Source organism: Puma concolor, chromosome B1 (genome assembly GCF_028749965.1).
Source record: "Puma concolor isolate L17-30 chromosome B1, mPumCon1.1.hap2, whole genome shotgun sequence".
In the NCBI taxonomy this organism is placed as follows: Eukaryota; Metazoa; Chordata; class Mammalia; order Carnivora; family Felidae; genus Puma; species Puma concolor.
This window is the reverse complement of record NC_141670.1, coordinates 101014893-101030750: the sequence shown is the minus strand read 5'-3', so window position 1 is coordinate 101030750 and position 15858 is coordinate 101014893. Positions and strand designations below refer to the sequence as shown.

The 15858-nt window shown below is 37.1% G+C and overlaps 1 long non-coding RNA gene across 1 annotated transcript in view; it reads right to left on the bottom strand.

Moving 5' to 3' along the window:
* The window catches only part of LOC147581774 (uncharacterized), an 83050-nt gene extending 78506 nt beyond the window's left edge, over positions 1-4544 (bottom strand). Inside the window, exon 1 of the long non-coding RNA XR_015250237.1 lies at positions 4327-4544. This is a non-coding gene — a long non-coding RNA (uncharacterized LOC147581774). The remainder of the gene's footprint in view (positions 1-4326) is intronic.
* Positions 4545-15858: the final 11314 nt, after the last annotated feature.

Here is a 15858-nt window from a genome sequence, read left to right as displayed (position 1 = left end):
CATTAAATAAAAAAGCGATTCCATCTTATTAAACAGACCATTTGGACTGTAAACTATTGATTCTATAGTTTTTGAGAAATTACAGAGCTCAGACTATATTTGTGAGAAAACCATTATGAATAGCTTAAAAATAATAGCATTCAAGTAAAAATGGCCTTGAGCTACAATGTCATCCGTGATGTTTTTCCATGATTTACAAAATTTTCCATCAGATCCTAAATAAAATCACTCAAAAGATAAATAAAACTTTATTTTCCATCCCATTATGTTAACATAATTTCCCTGATACTTAAGCATATATACAGTTGATTTTTATTACCTCCGTGTACAAATCTGAGAACAAAAATTGAATTTCTTCTAAACCAAACACACAGGACCCTTAATATTTAGTAAAGTACTTTGTAATTGATACTATTATTCCTATTTTAAACACAAAAATGAAGTGAGGAAATTGCTCAAGGACATCTAGCTAATTGGTGAATTTACTCCTGACTAGACAGACATTTATTGACAAATCATAATTTAAAATTTTAATGTTCTGGTTATAGTTTCAGATATTTTTAGTGAGCGTTAAGCATCTTTTATCTCTAACACTAGATTAGATGCTTCTCTTCTGAACCCTTGTATAGTATTTTGTTCATACAGTTGTCACCATACTCATTCTATTGCACTTTAGTTATTTTCTTACATTTATTTTTATTTAGTTTGAGAGACAGAGAACAAGCAGGAGAGGGGCAGAGAGAGAGAGGGAGACAGAATTCAAGCAGGCTCCGTGCCATCAGCTCAGAGCCTGATGCGGGGCTCGAGGTCATGAACCATGAGATCATGACCTGAGCCAAAATCAAGAATCAGACACTTAACCAACAGAGCCTCCCAGGTGCCCTTCTATTGCATTTTAATAACCTATTTACTGTCAGTCTCCCAATAAAATATAAAGTCCTCAAGAATAGGGATTGTTTCTTAATTATTAGGCACATAGTAGAAACTTAATAAATGTTTTATGTCATTTTTTTTCCATAGTAGTAGATGGGAACGGCAAATCATCAGTGAATTAGAATAATATAATTTGCTAATACTACTCCACAGAAAGAAGAATGTGGAACATATTTAAATACCAATGGGGAATATCTGACATATTGATTTTGAAACGTGACTATTATGATATTACTTTAAGGAAGCTTTCTTGCGATGGATCTCAGTACATGTTCATGACGGGGAAAAAAAAGTGGGGTTTGGAGGATGAAGTACATATAGGCAAATTGGCATCATTTGTCTTTGGATAGCATTTCAGCCAAAAGAGACTCAAGGCTGCACTGACATAGCCAAATATCATTTAATGCCACTTGTGGCATTTCAAAAGTTTCATGGAAAATACACTTCTCAGGTTTCTTATTTAATAACATGGGTAGTTTCCAGTGATGAGAAAATGCCAAACCTATTTCAATTTTGAGGTTTCAAAATCTAATTTACTCAAAATCAGGTTTTATCATAGTCCCTAAAAATAGTTGCTACTAAAGACTTATAGAAATATGTTACTTTTACACATGCTTATACTTGCAGAAATAATGCTAAAAGCTTATTTCAACCTCTATTGTTTTGTTTATGCAATCTAATTTAATTTCAATGTGTTTTGGTTTCTTAGCAAAAATATATTTAGACAAAAGAAAAGTAGATCCAAGAAAACTCAACGTTTAAGTTAGAAAGCACAAAATTAATTTAATTCATTCAATAAATACTGCAAAGTATTTACTTGACTACCTTGTAAATTGTTGCATTTCTAATTTAGTCAACATATGCCTTTTATTTTTTTTTTTTTTCAACGTTTATTTATTTTTGGGACAGAGAGAGACAGAGCATGAACGGGGGAGGGGCAGAGAGAGAGGGAGACACAGAACTGGAAACAGGCTCCAGGCTCTGAGCCATCAGCCCAGAGCCCGACGCGGGGCTCGAACTCACGGACCGCGAGATCGTGACCTGGCTGAAGTCGGACGCTTAACCGACTGCGCCACCCAGGCGCCCCAACATATGCCTTTTGAATACTCACCTGGTTGTGTGATTACTCAACTAAAGAGATGCGGTAATTCTAGAACTATGTTGTCATAATTTTTTTATTTATTGGTGATTTTGACTGCTTTTAGTTTTTATCTGTTGGAATACAATTGGATAGATGGTTGTTTAAATGATGTAATATTTTTCTTCATAAAATAGCAATCAGTTACATTTATTGCTCAAACTGCTCTATGCCAGAAAGGAATCTTGTTTAAGGATTTCCTAGTGGCCTCTGAGGAAATAATTTGTAGCTTTCAACTTCTCCCTAACATCCAAGTTACTTTACTCTCTCTCGTTTTTTTGTTTTATTTCCCCTTTCTTATCCCTTTTCTTCTCCTAGCTTTCAAAGGTCTTTTGATTGTTTTCAGTATTTGCCTTTTCTCCTCCATTGTATATTAAAATTTCTGGGGAATCTTGGATTAATATAATTGAATGCTTCCTATAAGGTATTGTAAACAGCATGGAAGACAAAAATCGTAGTCATTCAACAGGTGAAGTCTATATCTGGAACACTTCCATTTCCCTGGTGTTACCATGAGCTATCAGTCCTAGGGGTAGGGCCCCATAATCCTCATGTGTTTTTTTTAGTTTTTTGTCATTTCTGAGAGTTTCTCTGAACTAATCCCATTTAACAAGGGTCACAGACTGAATTTCAGAACAGTCCTCTTCAGAACTGACTACAGGAGAAAAGCCTAGGTAGAAGAAAAGTGCAGAAAATAAAGCTAATGGCACTTCTGTCTCTCTCTGTCTGTCTCTGTCTCTGTATGTCTTTCATGTTTACTCTTCAATATTCATAGCCCCTTCACTGGTAGAGCTGGCCTCAAATTTCTTCTAACCTCATCCTAAAATGAACACTGGGTCTTTTAACTACATAACTTAGTTTTTGTCAAATTAGGCCATTTTTTCTGAATCAAAAGTCTCTCATCAGGACACAATTTCCACCATTATTTGTTGGATGGCATCTCTTTTTAATAATTTAATACCCTCTGCCCTAATGTTTCCACTCTTAAGGCAACCCACTGCTACACGCACCAGTAACTAAAGTGTTTTACAATTGTAAGCAGTGGTCTCTGTTCCCTTGAAGTGTCAGGGCCACTGGGATCTTCGAGGAAGAGAGATTCTGTGGGTTCTCCCACAGCGCTTTCAAGGCATGTCTCAACCTCTAGGGATTGCCACACACATCTATTCTCATGTATTTGGCAGTTCGTTCTGTCAGCTTCCATAATGTCAGCTACAATCATGCTTACTACTCTGGCTAGTATAGTTCAATGTGCTTTAACTGCTGCCTTCTGGAGATAAAAATCTAACTTTTTACTTTGACACCAAAAGAGAGGTGTTTGTTTGTTTGTTTGTTTGTTTGTTTTAAATTTAGTACATTGGAAGAGAATTTAAAGATAAGCAGAGTTCATCTGTATCTTTTTAAATCGTATCACATAGGTAGAATTCAGGTCAACTATAAATTGCTAACAGGCATAAAAGTAATAAGCGTATTTATCATTATTTTAAAGTTCTCTAAAAGGTTAAGAAAGAGTAAGATGACAAATATGAATAAAAATACTGAACTGCAAGATGAAAATGGAACATCTCTAAGATGGATGCTATAACAGTAGACTCTTGCCACCTTTTGAAAGGAAGTCACATAACTCTTCAGAGCCTATGTTTGCTTAACTGTAAAATGGGAATAATAGCTCTGAAGTTTAAAAGAAAAACGTTTTATCAAAAACCTCACATTAACATAAAAGTGGTCTGTTGTTATTTAACAAATACGTTTAAATGTCTAGTACACACAATGCTAGGCCTTGCTAGCAAAAAGGGTAAGAGAAAGAAAACCAAGCCTTCCTCTATGTACACATTACATTCACACTAGTGAAAGGGACAGAGTATATAAGATTTCTCACGTATAAGGCAAGACAGATGGTAAAAGGAGCTCTTTCAGAGATACCAGAAGCTGCTATAGGAACTGAGCCTTGGAGAAAGTAATACAGTAGTTAACCCCTTATCTGTAGAGGATACATTCCAAGACTTCCGGTGGATGGATGCCTGAAACTGTGGATAATACCTAACACTATATATATACTATGTTTTTCCCTAGACATACGTACCTATAAGAAACTTAAACTTATAAATTAGGCACAGGAAGAGAATAACAAGAATAGCTAATAATGAAATGCAAAAAATGTAACAATATCCTGTAACAAAAATTTTGTGAATGTGGTCTTTTTCTCTGTCTCTCTCTCTCTCTGTGTCTCTCAAAATACCTTATTGTAGTGTACTCACCCTTCTTCTTGTGATGATGTGAGATGGTAGAATGCCTACCACGATGAGATGAAGTGCGGTGAATGACGTAGGCGTTGTAACATAGCATTAGGCTACTGTGGACCTTCTGACCATGATTCTGAAGAGGATCGTCTGTTTGCGGAGGATGACTGGCAGTGGATAACTGCAACCGCGAAAAGTGAAACCGCGGATAAGCGGGGAACACTGTACTACTTGGGATTCTGGGAAGGTTCGTGAAAGAGCTAATTTTTTATCTGAGCCTTAAAGGGGAAGGAAGCATGGGGTGGAAAATTTACTTACATAATGACAATTACAACCGGCAAGCCAATAAGATCAAACTGATAGCAGTCAGCTAGCTGACTAGCTCAAGGCAGCCAACATGCCATCTTTATTATTTTCAGGATGAGCATGGGGGAAAAGACTGAACTGAAAAAGAAAAAAAAACTGTTCAGCCACAGTATAGATCCACACAACATTTTTAGAGGATCAACCAATTTTGATAGAGTTAGTAGAAGTTAGCTTGCAAAATTTAAAAGGAATTCTTAGAGAAATTATTTACCATAGTAAAAATATCATGTCATTAGGTCATACAGAAGAACAATTAAATAAAAAGTAGGTGAATATGTATGTGTACCTACATGTTGTATAACAGATCTATCTGTATATCTATCTGAATATGTATATGTGCTTACGTGTTGTGTAACAGATCTATCTGTAGCCGCTGCTTGGTGTCCACAGACATAATTTAGGTTACCGTGTCTTTATAGCCAATGGAATAAATTTGTTTAAAATTGCTTTGATTATTTAAACTAATTTCCCAATTGCAGTATGCGTACAGATTTCCCTTTCTTCCATGCTGAACTTTTCTCCAAGTGGTTTGCTAAGAATCAGCCTTATTCAGATTCCCTGAAAGTCTTGTCCTGGCTCATATACAATATCTCTCCTAACAGTCCTTGAGTTCAGACAATTTGAATCCCACATGTGGAGAAAACATTTATAAGTGAAAGTTGATCTGCCCCCTAAACGAAGCAAACAACATAGGCAAGGTCCTCAGCGGAAGAAGGAAAGGCCAGGTCCAAAAAATGGAGGTGGGACACTAGGAGGTCATTTCCACGGGCAGCTGCCTGTTGATTCCAGAATGTACATGTGTACATTGATGCTTGCTCTTATCTTAGGTTAGTATATCCTATGTATATATGACATGAATATGTGAAATTTGAAATTTGACACACACACACAGAAGTTTCCTGAATCAATTACCACATTTTACTTTGAGGAGAGAGGAAACACTGCAATTTAAAGTTGCACCATCCTCTTTCTTAGCTGAATGGAGTCCACATGGAGCCAGGTGTCTACGTGGAGGCTGTTCTCCTTCCCTTTGTGATGTTGGTCAAATTATTTAAAATGTTCAAGTCCTCAATGTTCTTATATTATTATAAGAGTGATACCAATACAATAGAGCTGTTTTGAATATGAAATGGAATAATCTGTGTAAAGCACTTAGCATAGCTTCTGGTAAAATAAATATAAGCTAGCATTATAAAATTTAATTGTTGAATATAAATACCATCTTAACAACAGTTCTAAATTCAGGATCCCAGTTTGGGAAGACAGGACAAGAGATATAATGTTGGGGAAGGTATATGGGGAATGATATATGGGGAAGATACCCAGTAATGCTACTATCAGGGTAGATATTATACATCAGTAATTTACCAGAAAGGTATTTGTCATGCTTTAATTTTCTATTTCTCATCACAAAAATTATATACATTTTTGTTACCAATTAAATAAATTATTTTATTTGCAAAGACTTTTTAAACTAAACTCTAGAGAAATATGAGCTAGGTCCCTAGAAAGGAGTTACAGAAATGAAGCCACTAACTCTCTCTTTGACTTTGAGAAAGTAACTGTCTTTAAGTTTCTTAAGTTTCTTAAGTGTCTTAAGTTTCTTATGCAGAGAAATAACTAATTCTAATAATTAATAATAATTATGATATTTCAATAAATTTTGTTATTGTTCTGGCTTAAAACTGTATAGTGCCTTCAGTTAGCTGTGACTTATTAAAGGCCTTAGACTTCTCAATGAACTTACTCCAAAAAAAATGTGCCCACAATAAAAATGTTAATCCAGCACGATTAACGTCTAAAATTCTTCTTGAGAATTAGGAGAGACAGTATGTTGAAAGTACATTACCCAGGTACACCTCACTCATTGTTGCTTAGCGGACATCTCAAGGAAAAAAAAAATACTGGCAAAAGACCTGGCTGACTGAAACATTGAGAGAAATCATACACAGAGGAAGTGTTCTATTTCCTTTGTTCTTTATGTGTTCTATAAATATTTCATGTATTTATTAAAGCTGTGTTATTGCTGGAAGCCAGCCTTCTCCCTTGTTTAATTCTTCCCCCATCCTTGAAGGTTAGAAATGTTTGAAATATAGAGCGTCTGCATTCCATGTGCATGTTTTGTTAATAGACAACACATGAAAATTACGGATGAAGATTTCTTTAAAGGAGGAGAAAGGGAAATATTTAGGATGGCTGGGAAGAAAGAAGTCTCACAATACCCTGGAGGTGACCTTGGAGCAATAGCATTTATCAAAATTCTATGAATTAAAAACTGAGAAATTCCAATAAAAATGAGAGTCAGCTTTTTCTTCTCAAAGCTGTGTTTGTCTTCCTTGGCCCATGTAGCAGGAAAGTCATGGTTTGAGGGGCTTCATTAGAAAATTGCCTGCGGGTGGTTCATCACTAGTTGTATTTATTTCAGTGCTAAAAGGGCAGATTTCCTGTTTAAATAGTATGCATCTTTGAGGGCAAGAGACCACTATTGGAAACATCAACAAAATCATTCCGTTCACTAACATTTTAAACCCAGGAGATAGAATAATGGAAGGAATCAGTAAATCAGAAGTCAACATGGAGTTCTCTTCCTTTGGGGACCCTGAAGATCCTGTTGTTTCAGTCTCATCTGGGCGGTAAAATGAACAGAAACAAGTGGAAATATCCCATCTGGTCTTTGGAGGACATAGGCTTCAGCCTTCCTTTTTTACTCATGAACATCACCGTGGGACTATGTGCCATTTTATTTCATCTCAACATAGTATCACGTGTGTTCTAAAACAGAGAATTAATAAATTGAAAGGTGCAATTTGTTGCACATTGAGGGAAAAATAGTACACTATGAAAGTGGATACCAAAACCCATCTGCACAAGTTAAAAAGTGCCAAAATCTACGGTGAATTCCGTGCTACGTTGTGTCTTCTGCAGAAAGCATCTATGCTGCTGCAACATGTGCTTATCACAGTGTGATAAGCATTGGATATATGTTATCTCATTTATCTTCAAAGGGTTTGAGGACTGTCCATTTTACTGAGAAAGAAACCAATGCTCAGAGAGATTGAGTGCTTGTCCAAGTTCACAGAACTGGTATACGTGGAAACCTGAATTTCAACCTATGCTTGCCCAATTGGGTAGCTGAACACTTAGCTACTACAGATCCTCCAGTATGCAGTTCTATGGCTATACTCATTTAATGAACAAGGCTGGTTCAATGCTTATTACCAAAGTTCCAAGAAAAGCAGTTATCTCCACTGATTGGCATACCTATATCCTGGATCATAGTATCACAGAAGCTCGGGGGTATTTAATGCTAGCATTATTATACAATGCCCAGTCTTCCAAACTGGGATACTTTTGTGAATTGAAGACTGTGCCAATGATACTTTGCTAGGAAAACGGCTATAAACTAGTATTGGTCAAGTAAACTGGAATGTTTGTTCATTCTGTTTATAGACAATTTTGGTCAATCATCATATGATGTGTGAATTTTCTAGCATTACACTAATATTAAGAACTGCAATTTAATACTTGCTTCTAAGACTCAGATTTGTTTGTAGGTGTTATCTTTATCATCTGCACTTAACTCTTCAGGTAGAAATTATTATCTCTACTTTAAAATGTGAGAACAGAGTTGCAGAGTAAACAGGTGAGTTGAAAAAAGGTATTTAATTATTAACAGGCAAAGCTGGGATTCAGTGCCAGGTTTTTGATATTATCCCTTGTCACTTTTCTTTTGTCTTTCTTATCTCCTATACCCCCAGAAAAAGCTGGTCAACAGATGGCTGTTCAACCTATTTCACAGTTATTTTAGTCATGTAAAATTCATCAGTTTTTAAGGAGGAACTTTAGTAGATAATCCATTTAAGACATCGTAGCAAGATGGCAGAATAAGCAAATATGACTATCTTCCTTCCCACTTCAAATCCTTAGAAATGACCAAATGCGGAATTTTAAAAGAAATATCATTATTATCACTAGAAAACTACAAACGCTGGCAGACTAAAATTCTGGGAGAATTATGAAAGAAGATAAAGTTGATGGGACCAGATTGTCAAAAGATCCATAGTTCAAACCATTTTGGGGAAAGCCTGCTGAAGATGCAGGAGGGAATCTAAGGCACACCATGTTCACAGACAAAGAATGTAAAGTAGAAGAGTTCCTTTTGGCAATTGTCAGGATGAATCAGTGGGGCTCTGATTCAGAAAAATTGATAGGTGTTTATTAACTTGTTAATAGGTGCTTCCTCTTATGTTTTTGCTGATAAATAGGCATCAGGGATTCTTCTCCAGGCTAAAGCAGTGAAGGTGTGGCCATCTAGGACAAAGGACTGTGGCAGGGCTAATATGCAGCTGGAACAGACTAGCTGAACCAGTTGTTAAAATATTGTAGGACTTCTTTTTTTTTTTTTTTTTTTTTTTAATTTTTTTTTTCAACGTTTTTTATTTATTTTTGGGACAGAGAGAGACAGAGCATGAACGGGGGAGGGGCAGAGAGAGAGGAAGACACAGAATCGGAAACAGGCTCCAGGCTCTGAGCCATCAGCCCAGAGCCTGACGCGGGGCTCGAACTCACTGACCGCGAGATCGTGACCTGGCTGAAGTCGGACGCCCAACCGACTGCGCCACCCAGGTGCCCCAGGACTTCGTTTTGAGAATGGACAAATGGACAAATGGACACTGCTCTTAGGCCCCTATGTGCTGCTCACTGCTTCAGCCCACAAGCATCTCTTCCAGGACCCTTAGATTTCCTCTCAACTCAACAACCAAAGGGTAGTAGTTTGGCATTACCAGGGACTGCAAGATTCCAGTCTGAGGCTCTGGCCAGTATCCATTCTGGCTGTTCGCTACCTGTGCCATGCAAAGTAGAGCAGATGGTAACAGGCTTCTCAGATGTTTGCTTTCTCCCCCTTTTTAACACATGTTCTTTTATGCTTACGAGTGGCTGTATAACTTGCTTCAAGCCAATAAAATGTGGAAGGAAATTTGAGTATTTTACTAAAGAGGATAGAGGCTTGTATTCTTTGTATGACTATTATTTTATTTATTTATTTATTTATTTATTTATTTATTTATTTTACATGTATTTATTTTTGAAAGACAGTAAGACAGAGCATGAGCAGGGGAGGGGCAGACAGAGAAGGAGACACAGAATCCAAAGCAGGCTCCAGACTCTGAGCAAGTGTTCAGCACAGAGCCCGACGCAGGGCTCGAACCCATGAACTGTGAGATCATGACCTGAGCTAAAGTTGGGTGCTCAACCAACTGAGCCACCCAGGCGGCTGTATAACTGTATAACTATTTTTTAAATACAAAGTGACAAACACACAAGCATTTTCTTTTACTAGGTATGAATCAACAGCTTTTTTCACCATCTCATCTATTTCAGTCATACAATCTAATATCAGATCCAAACAATCTAATGTGTTTTGTAAATGGTCTTTCTTCAAATATTAGATAAACACAATTATAATGTCATTCTTATAATGTCACTCCAAAATGGAAACATTCAGAAAATGTATTCTTCACCTTCCATGGTGAATCCTGAAGCTTCATGTTGAAATGTTAGACTCCAAACCGAATAGATTTCCTGTCAGCCTAGGTGCCCTAGGGACTACAATAAATATTTGTTTGGTATCATTAAGATCTGTAGAATGACTATTAAAACACCGAAACAAAGCCTGACTTAATCTACCAGCAGTTAAGTACTTTATAGTTCTCCTTTGGTAGTATCTCCTAGCTGGTAACATCTAAGAAGAACAGGATCCCACTCACCTGGAAGCTAAGGTCAGTAAATCACCACCCCACTCTGCCTTTCCATAAAATAACTCTCAGAAATGGCATCCACCACTGATCAAGATTTCTCTAATATAAAGATGGCCAATAAATAAACAACAACGAAAATGGAAAGAGGCTTAATAGACATTGAGGATAAATTTTAAAATTCAAACATCTGCTTAAGAGATCCAGGAAGGTTGGATACAGGATATAAAGGGGAAAAATACTTCTCAGAGCTTATGACCTGCTAAAAGCCACACAATATAAATTATCAAAGACAAACTCACACATTCTCAAATTTCAAAATAATGATAAAGAGAAAAATTTATTTTTATTTATTTTATTTTATTTTCAATATATGAAATTTATTGTCAGATTGGTTTCCATACAACACCCAGTGCTCATCCCAAAAGGTGCCCTCCTCAATACCCATCACCCACCCTCCCCTCCCTCCCACCCCCCTCAACCTTCAGTTTGTTCTCAGTTTTTAAGAGTCTCTTATGCTTTGGCTCTCTCCCACTAGAACCTCTTTTTTTTTTTTTCCTTCCCCTCCCCCATGGGTTTCTGTTAAGTTTCTCAGGATCCACATAAGAGTGAAAACATATGGTATCTATCTTTCTCTGTATGGCTTATTTCACTTAGCATCACACTCTTCAGTTCCATCCACGTTGCTACAAAGGGCCATATTTCGTTCTTTCTCATTGCCACGTAGTACTCCATTGTGTATATAAACCACAATTTCTTTATCCATTCATCAGTTGATGGACATTTAGGCTCTTTCCATAATTTGGCTATTGTTGAGAGTGCTGCTATAAACATTGGGGTACAAGTGCCCCTATGCATCAGTACTCCTGTGTCCCTTGGATAAATTCCTAGCAGTGCTATTGCTGGGTCATAGGGTAGGTCTATTTTTAATTTTCTGAGGAACCTCCACACTATTTTCCAGAGTGGCTGCACCAGTTTGCAGTCCCACCAACAGTGCAAGAGGGTTCCCGTTTCTCCACATCCTCTCCAGCATTTATAGTCTCCTGATTTGTTCATTTTGGCCACTCTGACTGGCGTGAGGTGATATCTGAGTGTGGTTTTGATTTGTATTTCCCTGAAGAGGAGCGACGTTGAGCACCTTTTCATGTGCCTGTTGGCCATCTGGATGTCGTCTTTAGAGAAGCGTCTATTCATGTTTTCTGCCCATTTCTTCACTGGGTTATTTGTTTTTCGGGTGTGGAGTTTGGTGAGCTCTTTATAGATTTTGGATACTAGCCCTTTGTCCGATATGTCATTTGCAAATATCTTTTCCCATTCCGTTGGTTGCCTTTTAGTTTTGTGGATTGTTTCCTTTGCTGTGCAGAAGCTTTTTATCTTCATAAGGTCCCAGTAATTCATTTTTGCTTTTAATTCCCTTGCCTTTGGGGATGTGTCGAGTAAGAGATTGCTACGGCTGAGGTCAGAGAGGTCTTTTCCTGCTTTCTCCTCTAGGGTTTTGATGGTTTCCTATTTCACATTCAGGTCCTGATAAAGAGAAAAATTTAAATGCAATTGAGGAGGCTGAAAAAAGTTACAGGCTCAATAAACAAGAGTAAGTTGTTGTTATTGTTTTAATAAAAACTCTGGATCTGAAAGACAACGGAATATTGGTTTTCAATTTTTGATAAAATTTTTTCCATCCTGGAAATCTATCCCCTGTGGTGATTGCTGGAGATAATGAATTCAGCAGAAATATTATTCCACTGGCATAAATAAATTTTTCACTTAATAAGATGTGTCATAGTAAGGAAACAACTATTTGATACCATTTATATCCCATGTTCCTTCAATCTAAAGACCACTGCCTTTTGGATGTAATTTGCCACCGTTATAGGCATCCCAGTTGTAAGATGGCTGTTCATTCTTGACTCATATCTATACTACAGAAGAAGAAAGTAAAAAAAGAAAAAGGCCGGGGGCGGGGGGGGGGGGGAAGCCTATCCTATATGGGAAATTCTACTCAATATGGTGCCCTTTCCTAGCCATACCCAGAAGATTTAATCTACAACTCTGTGGCCAGATCTGTGCTATATGCTTTGGGGAGGAGGAAAATTTTCTTCTATCTTTCTAAATTATTTGGCTGGTCTAATAATAAAATTAACAGAATAATAGGAGAAAAACACATTTAATAATATATGGAAGGGGCCCATAAAAATATGAGTCAGAGAGTTGAGACTTCTAGGCAGTCCTGAGCTAAGGAGAAAGGGATAGGGGTTTGGGACTTCAAAGGAAAGGAAATCAATTCACAAGGAAAGGGGAAGACAAATGTTTGGTAAACAAGCTATGTGGAAAAGTATTTCTTGTATAAAAAGTTACTTTAGTAATAGTTCTCTTCTTGGTACAGGCTCCATATCTAAATTATTGTAGGCAATTAATGGGGGAAGTAAAAAAAGACTCTTCTTGAGTCTTGTTGGCCTTGATTGTCTTCAGCTCAAAATAATCTTCATGCTAAAGTGGCACAGTCTGGGGTAGCCTGTCCTGGACCCCATCATGTGCCACCCCTAATTTCAGTAAAGGCTGGGACATTAAGAAGAGACATTTCTACTTTAAACACAGTTGGGGTTACAATAACAAGGAGAAATGACAGAATGGATAACGTGAGTAGGAAATTAGCCGAGTCTGCCTGTGATTTTCCTTAGTGTGACTCAACAATTCTGGTCTTCCTCTCCTTCAAGGTCCACACCATTCAATGTGTGTAGAAATGATGACCCGTGCATCTGGAAATAAAGATACATGACAATCTCACAAAATATGTGTAAATAACTCCTTTTGAAACATCGAGCTAAACATACAATTATGAAATTACTATAGTTTTAACAGTAAGGATTTTACTTAAAAGACCCCAACCCCGGAATGCTCCAGTAAAAGGATTGACATTTACAGATATAAATTTCATTTAAAACTCAAAAATCTTAAACTTCAGGATTATATTCTGAATTCTGTCAGTCCCCAAATATTAATGTGTGGTAGGTTTTATTAGACAAGAAGAGTACCTAGCTCCAAATTGAATGGGAACGAACTTTAAGAACTAAATTTGCCCATTTTATGATAATATTCTGCTCCTTTAAACTCTAAAATATTGATTAAAAATGGATCTATATTTTTAATGGAACTTTTCCAATCATTTGAAGAAAATTGATTAGAACTTTATACTTACCCACATCAGAAATTTCCTGTCAACTGGTAAAAAATCATCAGTATATTAATTTCATTTTTATTTTTTTAACATTTATTTATTTTTGAGAGAGAGAGACAGACAGAGTGCAAGTGGGGTAGGGGCAGAGACAGAGACACCGAATCCTAGGCAGGCTCCAGGCTCTGAGCCGACAGCACAGAGCCCAAAGCAGGACTCAAACTTATGAACCCAAGATCATGACCTGAGCAGAAGTCAGATGCCTAACTGACTGAGACACCCAGGAGTCCCATAATTTTCATTTTATTTTAACTAACCAGTTTTTGGTTTTGGTTTTGGTTTTTTTTGCTATTACATAGGCATAGCTAGATTTACTTTATATGTACATTTGGAGTGCTTAATATAATTAGCTACATGCTTTATTTTGTTTAATGCTCACAAAAACATACAATGAAACAAATAACTCAGTGAGATAAAGTAATTTCTCTAAAGTCACACAACTTGTGAGGGAAAAACTGACGTTTGAACTGAGGTGAGCTGACACCAGAACATAATTAATCACTAAACAATTGGCCTTTTCTATACATTATTTCTATTAATCTTTAGAACAATTAAAGTGGGATTTTGTTGTTGGTTTCACTTTTCGAACCTTTAAGAGACTTTCTCTGTTGGGAGAATCCCTCACCCTCTGAGTCCTGCTGGAAACAAGATAGGTTCTTGGCCTAGAGGAGCTAAACAAGCCAGAGCTCTCTTTTCCAGCCTTCCTTGTCAACTCCCTCCCCACTTTCCTACTAACATCCAGTCTCACCGGAGCCTGGCTTGCGATGGGGAGCTTTGCCTCTCATACTCTGGGGATGGCAGCAGCAACAGTGGTGGCTGCTGACGACAGGCAGGCCTCAGAGGTGGAAATTGCATAGAAGTTACCCTGGGAGAGCTCATTGGCTTATAGCTGGGGTGTGATGGCAGCGGGCAATTTCCTCATTAACATGGTTTTGATCATTGCTTTTGACTGCTTGCCTCCAGGCTAATATCTCTGTAAGTCACCCAGTATTATTTTAATAAGCTGAAGACTCAAAGACAAACAAACAAAGAAACAAACAAAAGACTCAGTTTAGAGTACAAGTTATGAGCACAGGCCCAGATCTGCCACATCCTAGCTGTGTGACCCTGGGCAAGTAACTTAATCCCTATGCTCTTCACTTTCCTCATCTGTCACAGAGAATAACAACAATAATGTGGGGGTTAAATGTGTTTGCAGTATTTTGAAGATTCCGTGGCACAGAGAAATTTCCATAATGGTCCACTGTATTATTGGACCAGTTTTCTCATTAATTAGGAAAAGCCTGTTTCTTGCAACCAGGAGGTATGACCGCTAATTATTAATAGTTTTGATTTTCATGAGAAACTGAGGCTCAGAGGAGCTACTTAAGGTTATAAATTTAGAGGAAAGTGAATGCAGCAATTTTCGAATAAACTTAGACCTGAACTACAAACTTAGTAGTTCTTTGTATTGTCCTTAATATAGGATGGCTTAAAATATCCTTATACCAAACAAGTAGAAGTATCCTCATTTAAATGCAGTTGGCTGGGAAAGGGGAAAGAGTTTGACTAGAAAAATTTCCTTTAACTCTATTATTATTACATTTAGGAGACCTTCTACCAGACTGAAATCCCAATCCCCAATTAAGCCACAAGAAAAATGTGCCTGTGTATATAAGATATAGCATGAACCCAATAACTTAATAATTCTGTTTATTAAAACTGTCTTGAAGTTAATCCTATTATAGCTATCTAGTACCCTGAAAGCATACGAGATTACTAAAACAGAATGTGTGTAGTTTTTCTTTAATTTTTTTTTTTCCATCGCATTTTCTTGGCTTCAGAATTCAGTAAGCCGCAAATCTCCACTCTCTTTCTGATACTAAATGTAGCAAGGTTAGCAGAAACTCTTGACATAAGGGCTTATCTTTCCCCCTACACTCACCAGCCAGAATTTCATCAATCTTGCCGTGGCTGCAAAATAGAAATGTGTGTTCCAAACAAAACAGTCAAGCATTTCACATTGGAGCTAGGCTTCTTTGCCATAGTAGAAACTCTTTATACCTTCATCAAGGAAATCATCAGAAAAAGGGTTGCTTTCAACTTGATATTTCCTTTTGTACAAAGCCAGACTTAAATAAATGCATTTCTCTTCCTTAAACGATGCTGTAATATCTTTCCTGTCTCCAAAGCTAAATGTGATGATTTGATGGGAAA